Source organism: Triturus cristatus, chromosome 2_1, assembly GCF_964204655.1.
Source record: "Triturus cristatus chromosome 2_1, aTriCri1.1, whole genome shotgun sequence".
Classification (NCBI taxonomy): Eukaryota; Metazoa; Chordata; class Amphibia; order Caudata; family Salamandridae; genus Triturus; species Triturus cristatus.
In genome coordinates, this window is record NC_140581.1 from 27998872 (window position 1) to 28011015 (window position 12144).

General features: G+C 48.3%; 1 pseudogene across 1 annotated transcript in view; it reads left to right on the forward strand.

The window, feature by feature from the left end:
• The window catches only part of LOC146863645 (protein mab-21-like 3), a 116404-nt pseudogene extending 104703 nt beyond the window's left edge, over positions 1 to 11701 (forward strand). Inside the window, exon 5 of the transcript XR_014976555.1 lies at positions 11555 to 11701. The product of XR_014976555.1 is annotated as a protein mab-21-like 3 (transcript). The remainder of the gene's footprint in view (positions 1 to 11554) is intronic.
• Positions 11702 to 12144: the final 443 nt, after the last annotated feature.

Here is a 12144-nt window from a genome sequence, read left to right on the forward strand (position 1 = left end):
AGTTGATCAATTCAATTGAGATTATCTGGTAAAACAATAGCAAGCTGGAATCCCACACGCTGCACACCAATGTGAGAAGGTGGCCTGATATATGCTGTCCACCAGTTCTAGTGGGCACCTTGTATCAGTCCAAGCAACCCCTTATGGTGAATGGTTAAAGACAACCTTATGTGAAAGCTATCCTAGTGGTAGCTATGGAGAGCAGCCTTCAGGCTAAGTCTTGAAGGAATGTAAAGCAGCTTGTTTTACCAGTCTATATTCTCTTGAATGATCAAATGAAAAGACAACCACACCAGGTATATATTCAAAATATATGTATTTAAGGTTAAACACACCCCTCTAGTCTCTTTATGAGACTGGAGTTCAAAGTGCGAAAGTTACAAGTGATCAAGCATCAGTAAAAGCACAAATATACGTTTGGGCCCTAGGGGCGTACCAAACCATATTCTAAAAAAGTGGTATAAGAACCACGACTGAAATAGGCACTAGGCCTATTGCCTCTAGAATCGCTGGGACCCCAAGGAACCACCCAAGGTAGTAACACAGGGGACCCACGGGAGCCGTATGCAGTGTGAAACACAACCGCGGGTTCCCGTTATCTTCTATGGGCAATGTCACGGTTGGAAATTTAAAGATTAGGGACACTTCTAATCGAGTCAGGACCAAACCCTCTTGGACTTAGGTAGTTCTAGGGCTAGCACTCACGAGAGTACCGGAGTACTCGAGTTACCTCACCCAGGGAAGCTGGGTGCATAGGTGTCTTTTGGTGTCGGGTCGCGTCGTCGATTTCAATGGAAGCCTGCAAAGAACTGCCTCTGCCATGAAGAGAAGTGTCCGGAGAGATCCAAGCCTGGATCTAGGATGTAAGGAACCTGAAAGCAGAGGGGACAGAGTCTGGGTCACTTGCCAGTGACCTAGGGCAGGATGGACCAATGCCCACAGATGTCGGGTGCTTCAGGTGAGTTGATGGGTGTCTTGACTCTTCAGCCACGAGGTCCAGGAGGCGTCGACAAAGTCCATGAGCCGGATTCGAGCTGTCCCACAAAGTCTGTCGAGTGCTGCGGTGTCAGCGACCAGAAAGAACCCAACATGCCTTGGCAACGGCAAGTCACAGGAATGCAGAGAAAGGACTGCGGTTCAGACCAGCAAGGTCTGAGGGACTCACCCAGCGAGGGTAAGTCAGGGCACTTCTGGAGCAACCAGGAACGCCCAATTAGAAAAGGAGTTGCCTTCGTGGGGACCTGCTACCCAACGGTCTAGTGATCGCGAAGGAGCCTTGAGCGGTCGCACTTGGAGCTGGCCCACGGGTCACTTGTGGAGTGGAGGCCAACAATCTTTGGTGCAGGGGGTGCTCAAGGCTGGGGCTACTCAGAGCGCAAAGCACAACTTCAAGGATGACCAGGAAGATAGTGTTGCTGCAAAAGTTCACGGTGTACAGGGGTCACGGTTCCACATCACCCACGATAGCCACGGGCCTCAGCTTTGCTGTGAACTCAGGGAAGCCTCGGGGAAGTCTGGAAATCTACCTCTGGGGATGCAGAGACTTCGGCGTCTGGCGGGAGCTTCAGAATTGCAGACCGGTCAGTTGGTTCTTTGGTACCTGCCAAGCAGGGGAGTCACTCCTTGACCCCAAGGGAGATTTCTTCCATCTTCTAGTCGTGATAGAAAGTCGAAGGTCCAGGATATATGTTGCAGAGGTTCGTCCAGGGTAATCTAAAGTCCTAGGGCCTGGATTCCTATACTTATACTAAGTTTAGGGGATAGACTAACTCTAAGGCCCCACCTGTGGGTGGACCTGGGGTGGGAGTGGTTACACCCCTTCCCCTTTGTCCTGTTTCGCGCCAGAGCAGGGGCTGAGTGCCTCTACAACCGGTTTGAACTGGGCTGTGCACAGGGACACCTTGTGTGCCCAGGCAGTGTCTCAAAAGCATTCTCTGAATGCACCCACCCTGCCCCAATACACATCTGCCTATCTGGGGAGGTGGTTACACCTCCCTGTGACAGGAAACCTATTGTCCAGGCCTCCCCTTCCGGTGTTTCCCTCAGCAGCAGGAGGCCAGACCCGTGTCTGTGGCAGTGGCATCCATTTTGTGATGCCAGGGCTTTGGAAAGTTTTAACCGGGTTTAGCCAGTGTGAACATGTGTCTCCCTCTAGAAGGGTGGAATGCTACCCCCGCCGCCAGGCCTGGCGGGGGGTAGTATTCCAAAGCGCTTGACACCAAACACGACATGTTTTGATGCAGCCATCCCAAAGTTAGCATTTACCGCGAGGTTATAATGCACTTAAGAGTATATGGTATGGCTGTATCACAGAACAGCCATTAGGAAGTATTTCTGAAAGCTGCAGAGGGGCTCAGCTCATGCTTGGGCACCCTCTCACACAAAACCAAGCACTCTGCCTTCAGGATTGTTAAGGCCTGCCATAGGAGTGACTTATAGGTTTATATCTGTTTGTAGATATGTGTCGATATAGGTAGCCTATACCCCTGTAAGGGGTGCAAGCACACCTTTACCCAGGCTGCAGTAGCAGACCTGTGGTGCCATTTTGGAGTGCTTCCCAGGGGTGGCATAATACATGCTGCAACCCCTGGTAGGCCTCTGAGGTACCTATGCCCTAGGTACATAGTGTACCATATACTAGGGGCTTATAAGGCACTCCAGAATCCAATTAGATATGTGCCTAATGTACATGCAAACCATTTTAGAGAGGAAGCAGCTAGGCTGTGGTCCTGATTAGCAGGTCCACAGCCAGACTAAGGTCGAAAAACAGTGAAACACCAGCAAAAAGTGGGGGTACCCATGTGAAGCAGATCCTACTTTCCTACAATATTTGGTATCGAAAGACATGAAATGGGGCAGCTCCCACATGAAGGAACTCTTGGAGTGGCTTATACTATACTCATCCCCTTTCTATGATTCTGGAATAAGCAGGCAAACCAAAGTTCTGGTTGGAAACTCCGACTGTGGTTTTCAGACTCTCCTGCAAGAGCAAGTGGTGAGTGGCATCAAAGTCGGCCCAGAGTCGAGCATGTCCTCCTATCCAGCTCCACCAATGCCAGGTCTGGCTCGAAGAAAAGACCCCTTTTAAAGTCCATTAGAGCACTTTCACTCTCCCTGCAGGGGCCTTTGTATGAAGGTAGGATTTCTCTGAGCTCGACACCAAATCTTTTACAATAGAAAACCAAAAACTGTTGGATAATGATTCGGTGTTTGGACAGAATATCGATTCCAAAATATTGTGAAGGTAAGTTACTGTGGGTGAGCATAGTTTCACTATACTTAACTTCAGATATATGCACCATGACGATACGTAGACAGGGAGTTAAGAACAGTAACTCTATTCTTACCCCTTTGCACTTACCCTCTCGATAATTGTTCCTCAATATTATTGACACAATATTCTGTCCACACAATATTTTTAGCGTTGTTACTCTGTCAGACGACTGTTGGTTTTATCACTGTTTGTTTAAAACTGTTTCAGGTCAGTAGAGCACCGGCCGTCTTTTACTGCTTTCAGCTTAGAAACGCCCTCTTTCTTACTGTGCAGAAGTGTTTTCAGCCTCCTACTTACAGGCAAAAATACTTAAAAAGTGCTGTTTGGCTGCTAAAAAGTGCACCATGTATTAACAAAAGAACTATTATAACACAACGCCTCGCGAGTATGCAGGTGCCCTTGGTTGTTGCATCTCACTGAGATCAGTGCATAGAGAAGGTGCGTCTAAAACACAACACTTTCTTTCTTCTCCCTCATCTGTGTACCACACTCATCACCCACTGTAGGAAGGTGGAATCTGACTATATGGTTGCCCCCAACTTTTTGCCTGGTATATGAGTGGTTTTGACTAGTCTGGCTGGGATCCTGCTATCCAGGACCCCAGCCTATCTGCTTTCTCCCTAAAAACTAATGTGTGGACCCTAGGTACAAACCAATTGGATGCTGAGGATACACTGGCAGTCCCTTGTAGATGGTACCCTAGGTACACAGGGCATGGGTCCCTCAGTAGGCCTACCAGGGCTACAGCACTTATTGTGCCACCCTGGGACGGCCATACAAAATGACACCACCAGACCACTCCTGTAGTCTGGGTAAGGTGGTGCTAGCACCCCTTACAGGGATATAGGTACCCTATATCCCACCCCATTACAACACATATACTCTCATAGGACACCCCTGTGGCAGGCCTTGGTAATCCTACAAGGCAGGGTGCTGAGGTATGTATGAGGGGGGACCCCTACCTGAGTAGGGCCCCTCTGCAACCTTCGTAAAATCATTGCTGGGTTGTTTGTAGTGTAGCCATACCATGTACTCTTAACCGCATTATAAGTCTATCGCGATAACACGATAACTTGAGAATGGCTACACAGAACCATATCGTGTTTGGTGTCAAACATGTAGGAATCATACCCCCAGTCCAGCCATGGGCATGAGGGTACGATTCCCCCCCTGCTAAAGGGGCGATATGTGAAAAGCGGCAGAATTTAGACACCAATTTAAAAGTGCACACGTATCACAAAATGGATGCTACCAGCCACCCACACGATTCTGGCTGCCTGTTGCTGGGGAAAATCCCAGCTTCGGCAGCTGGACAATAGGGCTCCTGTGGCAGGGAGGTGCCAGCACCTCCCCAGACAGGATATGTGGATTGGAACTGGGTGGGTGCACCACATGTCCTTTCAGAGTTGCACGTAGGCAGCTACAGCGCCTGCATTCTGCATACACCGCTTGGAACCGGTTCAGGGGCATCCTGCCCCTCGCCCAGGCGGGAAACACACAAAGGGGAGAGGGTGTATCCACCCTTTCCCGCCTCACCACTCATTGGTGGACACTACTCTGGACACCAACCTAATCTTGGGGATAAAGGTGAATAACGTGGCCCCAGAGCCTCAGATTAATCTTGGACTTCACAGACTTGACCTTCGACGAGCTGCTGCCCAGCTGACTGAAAGAAATCTCCCTTGGGATAAAGGAGTTATCCCCCTGCTTGGCAGGCACCTGAAACACTGCAAGTGACCCGGTTGGAACTTCGCTGCTCCTGCGGACTTCGTCGACTTCCAGCGCCCTTGAGGTGGGTTTCCTGAGCATCCCAGAGGCCAGTGAGCGTGCTCAACAAGTTTGAGCACCGTGGACCGCGTGGGTGCCGAGATCCCCAATACCCCAGGACACCGGCCACCTCTTGCGTAGCACACGACCCTGACCAGTGGGGAAGTCGTGCTTTGGCCCGTTCACGAGACAATCACTTTACAGCAATTGTGCCAAAGACCAGCGCCCTAGCCCCCTCCGGTGGCCCGTGGGTGCCCTTTTACGCACTCCAAATTGCCGCCTCCCGCGGTCCCTTGTCTCTCGACTTGTGGGCCCTAGCAGAGATCAATCTCGACAATCAAGAGTTCCCCTGGTTGCTCTAGGCCTGCTCTACAGTCTCTCCAAAGGAGACCTCTCACAGGGATGTATGACGTTACAACGCACACTTTTACAACGCATGCACTTACAACGCATTTTTTACAACGCATAATCCATTACAACGCACTACACTTACAACGCATGACACTACAACGCATTTTTAAAAAATACCATTACAACGCATACCATTACAACGCATAATATTTAATTGCATTTAAGGTAAGTATTAGATAGTATAGGGGTAAAAATTACTTTTCTAACTCCAGGGGGTGCAACAGTAGGGTAAGTGTTGGATAGTATAGGGGTAAAAATTACTATTCTAACTCCAGGGGGTGCAACAGTAGGGTAAGTGTTGGATAGTATAGGGGTAAAAATTGCTATTCTAACTCCAGGGGGTGCAACAGTAGGGTAAGTGTTGGATAGTATAGGGGTAAAAATTGCTATTCTAACTCCAGGGGGTGCAACAGTAGGGTAAGTGTTGGATAGTATAGGGGTAAAAATTACTATTCTAACTCCAGGGGGTGCAACAGTAGGGTAAGTGTTGGATAGTATAGGGGTAAAAATTACTATTCTAACTCCAGGGGGTGCAACAGTAGGGTAAGTGTTGGATAGTATAGGGGTAAAAATTGCTATTCTAACTCCAGGGGGTGCAACAGTAGGGTAAGTGTTGGATAGTATAGGGGTAAAAATTACTATTCTAACTCCAGGGGGTGCAACAGTAGGGTAAGTGTTGGATAGTATAGGGGTAAAAATTACTATTCTAACTCCAGGGGGTGCAACAGTAGGGTAAGTGTTGGATAGTATAGGGGTAAAAATTGCTATTCTAACTCCAGGGGGTGCAACAGTAGGGTAAGTGTTGGATAGTATAGGGGTAAAAATTACTATTCTAACTCCAGGGGGTGCAACAGTAGGGTAAGTGTTGGATAGTATAGGGGTAAAAATTACTATTCTAACTCCAGGGGGTGCAACAGTAGGGTAAGTGTTGGATAGTATAGGGGTAAAAATTACTATTCTAACTCCAGGGGGTGCAACAGTAGGGTAAGTGTTGGATAGTATAGGGGTAAAAATTACTATTCTAACTCCAGGGGGTGCAACAGTAGGGTAAGTGTTGGATAGTATAGGGGTAAAAATTACTATTCTAACTCCAGGGGGTGCAACAGTAGGGTAAGTGTTGGATAGTATAGGGGTAAAAATTACTATTCTAACTCCAGGGGGTGCAACAGTAGGGTAAGTGTTGGATAGTGTTGGACAGGCCACATGAAGGGCTTGCTCCCTCCCCGCATGACAGGGCCCGAGCCCCGGCCCTCCAGGTGTTACCCACAGAAACAACCCGCACCCCGTCTCCAGACGGGACTCCTGCCCCCGGACATCTCTGTATCATGGGGCCGAACCACTACCGGCTCCCTCGCCCGGCCCGGCCGCCATCTTGGGCACTGCACCACGAGGCCGCGTGGCCTCAGCTCGACCCTAACCCTGGGCCCGGCCAGGCCCCGACATCCCGGCACCACCATCCACCCAGGAGGTGAACGGACCACTTGGCAGGTCGATGGGAGAAAGAAGTGTCGATGGCTCTCCCCCGCCAGGTGCCGATCGCCCCCCAGCTCCCCCGGGCGCTGGCTCCACCCCCCTGCTGGGTGTCTGGACTCCCTCATCCCGGACCTCCCGACCTCCAAGTGCGAGGGTCCGGACATCAAAGGGCACCAGACCTATAACTGGGGCAGCTCCAGAGCAGGAAGGCAGTTGTATCCTGGAGTCGAGAGACACCGAGAAGAACTCATCCTTGACGGACTACCGGCGCTGCCGTAGCCCTGCCTTGTGAACTATCGTCCTGCCTGCTGGCGCTGCCGCGGCCTTCTGCATCCTCCATCCTCGTCGGGACCTGCTGGCGCTGCCGCGGACCGTTGTAACTACCACCTTCATCGGGACCTGCTGGCGCTGCCGCGGACCGTTGTAACGACCACCTTCACCGGGTCCTGCTGGCGCTGCCGCGGACCGTTGTAACGACCACCTTCACCGGGACCTGCTGGTGCTGCCGCGGCCCGTCCATCTAGAACACCGAGCTCGAGGATTGTGAGCTATCCATCATATCATCGCATCTACCAGATTGGTAACAAGACTGTCCCGCTACCCCCCTTTCCCAACCAAGAGACTAGTATCGAGGGGACCCCTGAGTCCTGACCTCCTTGTACCATTCCATCGTACCTAAGAGATCGCTTATAAAGAACATTAAACCTTATCCTTGTGTGGTGTACATCTGTGGGGGGGAAGTTACTCGTCTGTACGATCGCTGGAGACGGCTCTCCCCGGAGACCTCTCCCCTTGTCCTCGGCCAACCCTCCCGGTCCGTCTAACAGATAGTATAGGGGTAAAAATTACTATTCTAACTCCAGGGGGTGCAACAGTAGGGTAAGTGTTGGATAGTATAGGGGTAAAAATTACTATTCTAACTCCAGGGGGTGCAACAGTAGGGTAAGTGTTGGATAGTGTAGTGTAATATTATGCGTTGTAATGGTAGGCGTTGTAATGGTATGCGTTGTAAAGGTAGTTTTTAAAAATGCGTTGTAGTGTCATGCGTTGTAAGTGTAGTGCATTGTAATGGATTATGCCTTGTAAAAAATGCGTTGTAAGTGTAGTGCGTTGTAACAGTTGCGTTGTAAAGGTTGTTCCCCTCTCACAGACCTCGTAGGTCTGCACCGTAGCTGTTATGTTCATCTTGCGTGGGTTGCGGTTGCCAAGGCTTAGTGGATCCAATCCGGACACTAATACTGCAGCGACCCTCATCCAACGTGGGACAGTTGCCCTCCAGAAGCTGGCCTTCCTTGAAGCCTCCCGGAGCCCGTGGCTGCAGATCCAAGCTACACCCTTTCCACCTGAAGCACCCGACATCGAAGGGCTCTTTCCTTTGAGCTCCCTGGTCACTTTGCCGTGACCCAGACTCTGTCCCCTCTGCTTTCAGGTTCTTCTCTACAAACTTTACATCTTCAATCTTCACGGCATCATCGACGCTTTTGGCTAGCAGCAGTTTTGACTATTTTTCTATTGAAAATCAGCCCGCGACCCGACATCGAAAACGACCTATGCACCCGGCTTCCCTGGGGCAGGTAACAGTGGTACCTCGGTACTCTCGTGGTAGTGGGCTCCTCAAAAGCTTAACTCTAAACTTTTAACTTTGAACTCCTGCTAGAAGTGTCTTTAATCCGTTTATTTCCAACCGCGACATTCTCCATAGGCTATAATAGAGATCCCGATAGCAGCTATTTCCACTGCACACGCCTCCCGTGGGTCCCCTTCCTCATAACCTGGGGTGGATTGTAAAGGGGCCAGCAATCCTAAATGCCCTAGGCATTGTCTGTAGAATTGTCGTGGTTCTTATACCACTTTTTAGGTCTCGCCTGCTCCAGCGCTTGCGCTGATCTGGCCGAGACATTTTGTATACAGGCTTTTCAAAGTGCTGCCGTGGCCTAAAGCTACAGTGCACGTGAACGTGCACGCGTGCAGCGCCATGTGTCTTTCCTCCGTAAGCTCGCGCCATCTCAGCCGTTCCGTTCCTGCAGCCAAAGCTCAGCACCGGTATCATTGCCTCGATTAGACGGCAGTAATAGTCTTTTAAGTGCTTTTTGAGGGCCTTCAGATAAAGCACTTTACAGAAATGTATTTTATGCAAATAATATTCTCGCGCCATCTCAGCCGTTCCGTTCCTGCAGCCAACGCTCAGCACCGGTATCATTGCCTTGATTAGACGGAAGTAATAGTCTTTTAAGTGCTTTTTGAGGGCCTTCAGATAAAGCACTTTACAGAAATGTATTTTATGCAAATAATATTGCATTGCAGAAGTGAGCTTCGTTTTATGGGCGCAGATAAAAATAGGCTAAGTTCGACCTTGTCCAAATTGTAGCTTTTACGCCCCAGTTAACACCCATGATCAAGCCCCAGACACCAAAGCCACGGATTGAGTTGCTCTTGTATCACATATTCACCAGTGTCAGCCTGGCCTTTAGGGCGAACTGCCAGTTCCAGAAGGCCTTCTATGACAGGTCAGGACGCGGCCCGTTTTGTGGCAGTTTGTGGGCTTGTTTTGTTGTCTGTTGGGCGGGTTTTTACGGTGGCTTTACCACAATAATACCACAAACATTGCATACAGCTAGCACAAATGCATGCAGTCTCCCCTAGAGTAAACTGTTTTTTTCATCAGACATCAGAGCTGTCTCTCGAGATACACTACTTGTCAAAGCCCCAGTCAACAGTTTTCCACTTGGTTACACTGTCAGTGGTATATGCCTCACACAGCAGAGCTATCCATGGATATCACAGGTTTGTGCCTGGAAGAGCATGACTCTCCCTTCAGTTACGCTGACAGAGCTGGCGGTTCTAGAACTTTTCCCCGCAGGACAGCCAGTGACACCCTCGAGGTGCAGGTGAATGTCCCACAGTGAAGCTTCGCTCCCCTCCACCAATCCCCCCGCATACCTTTTTTTAAACGCTGTGCTTCCATGTATTTGTTTGGAAGAGCGGCCTCTCTGATGGTTGACAGGACGTCAGCCCAGTTTCTGCGGCCCATCTCCATTTCTGATATTATTAGGCCTGGCTTTGAGACCGCTTTAGAGTGTATTTCCAAAATAACAGAGTTAATTCATATTGAGAGGGGCTTTCGGTCAGAGGACTTTATTCACTGGTCTGTTGAATTGTCAGTCACATTTCGCTTCTACATGGCATATAGCACAGCATAAGTGGTTCCTACCCCCTTTCTCAATGGCTCCTGTCACTTTAAGTGACTACACAAAGTCTGTGCACATTGTTTACTTCGAACTAAAAATAGATCCTTTTTCGTCAGTGACAAAGCTTTGTATATTAACTTTAAACACCAGCTATTTGTTTCGTCTGCACATTAGGTGCTTAGATGGATATGTATTTTCTTTCATCTTTTTTTAAAGTTATAAAGTGTTTAAGTAACTTTGTAACTGCTCGTAATTTGAGTGGTTGTTTGTTTCTTGTCTCCTTCACAAATAACAATAGTCACTCAGCCAATAAAATTGTATTGGGCACAAGGCCATAAACATAGGGACATACTATACATACAGATACATTGGTGTTAAAGAAATAAAAATGACAGAGTAAAACTCAATAGTGTTAAAAATATAAGACAATAATAAAAAAAGCATGGCACAACTGAAGGGTTTGGAATTTGAAAACATCACTAGTGAAATGGCCACATTAGTGAATGTTTTTTAAATATAATATTTTAAGGTAAGCATGTGCCAGCCATATACGGATATTCTTTTTTTCGTTTTGTGGCATATGTTTGCAATGAAACAAAATGCACCGCTTGCCAATGTCTGACCTATTGGCTTTGCCAGTGCTTGTTTTCTGTACTGGCTGGTGCCTCCTTGTTTTCCTTGCTGTTTCTTTTTTTTGTAGTTTTTAAAATAGTGACCACTACATACTCCCGCTCCTCACCTTTTAAAACAAGCATTGGCATAGCCAATAGGTCTTGCCTTTGGGACCTTTGAAGTGTTTAGCCATGCAACACTTGATGTTGTTGCACCTAGGATATTGTGCTGGATAACTAAACACTTATAAGGTCCCAAAGGCAAGACCTATTGGCTATGTCAATGCTTGTTTAGTATATGGTTTGGTCCCCCCCTGGGGTACAATGTTAACAGTGCTATTTATTGTATCTATCAATGCTTGTTTGAATTGTAACTTTGCCTTAGCCTCATAAAGAGACTGTGGGATTCTGTTTAGAATAAATACATATATTTTATATACATACCTGTGTGGAATACTCTTTCATTTGGTCATTCAAGAGGTTATCTATGGTAAAACAATAAGCTTAACACTCCTTCAAGACTTAGCCTGAAGGCTGCTCTCCACAGCTACCACTAGGATAGCTTTCTTTAAAGGTTGTCTTTAACCTATCACCATAAGAGTCGAATTGGACTGGTGCAAGGTGGCCACTATAACTAGTGACCAGCATATGCTAGGCCAACTTCTCACACCCACCCTCTGACTCCTATTGGCTTATGCTGATGTGTCGTATCACAGATATGATGTATGATCTATGATGTCTATGTCTATGATCTCCCGCCCTCTCACTCCCATTGGCTTATGGTGATGTGATGTACATGACCTCTAATGTCGTTCTCTTTCCATCCACAGTCTGACCAATGAATGAAGAACATCACCCAGTAAGCACAAGATCCAGATCTGGGTCGTCATCAAGCCTTGACACAAAATTGCGACTATGTTGATAAAAAATGTTGTATTTGGCAGACTATAATGATAGAAAATAAAGTGTTGCATGCATTCGCTGCCTCATTGTGGTCTCTTCCAACAGCGATGAAGTGAAAACGAATAAACCTCCTTTTACTATGATCCTTGCCTGAGTGATAGTGGCAGGGCACTATCAAAGTGTAAAGATAACTCGGGCAGGACTGCAGCAGGGCACTCTACAGGCCCTAGTATAACTGACTACACACGTGTAGCTCACTCTGACCTGAGATGGGGATCGAGGCGCAGGTGACCTCATCGGTACAGAACAAAGTAGAGCTGGAGTTTGAAACTTCCCGCCTCAGCACATGGGCGAAAGAGGCGAATCCTGCACCACCCCCAGGGTTTGCATCGTTGGAATCTCCCAGACAATAAACAATAGCAGTTATTCAAAAGGAAGTGGCGGCGCGTGTCGTTAGCCTTCTTGGCTTAACGCCTGTCTCCGCCACTTCAGAAAAGCAAGGCTGCACCATGTTCAC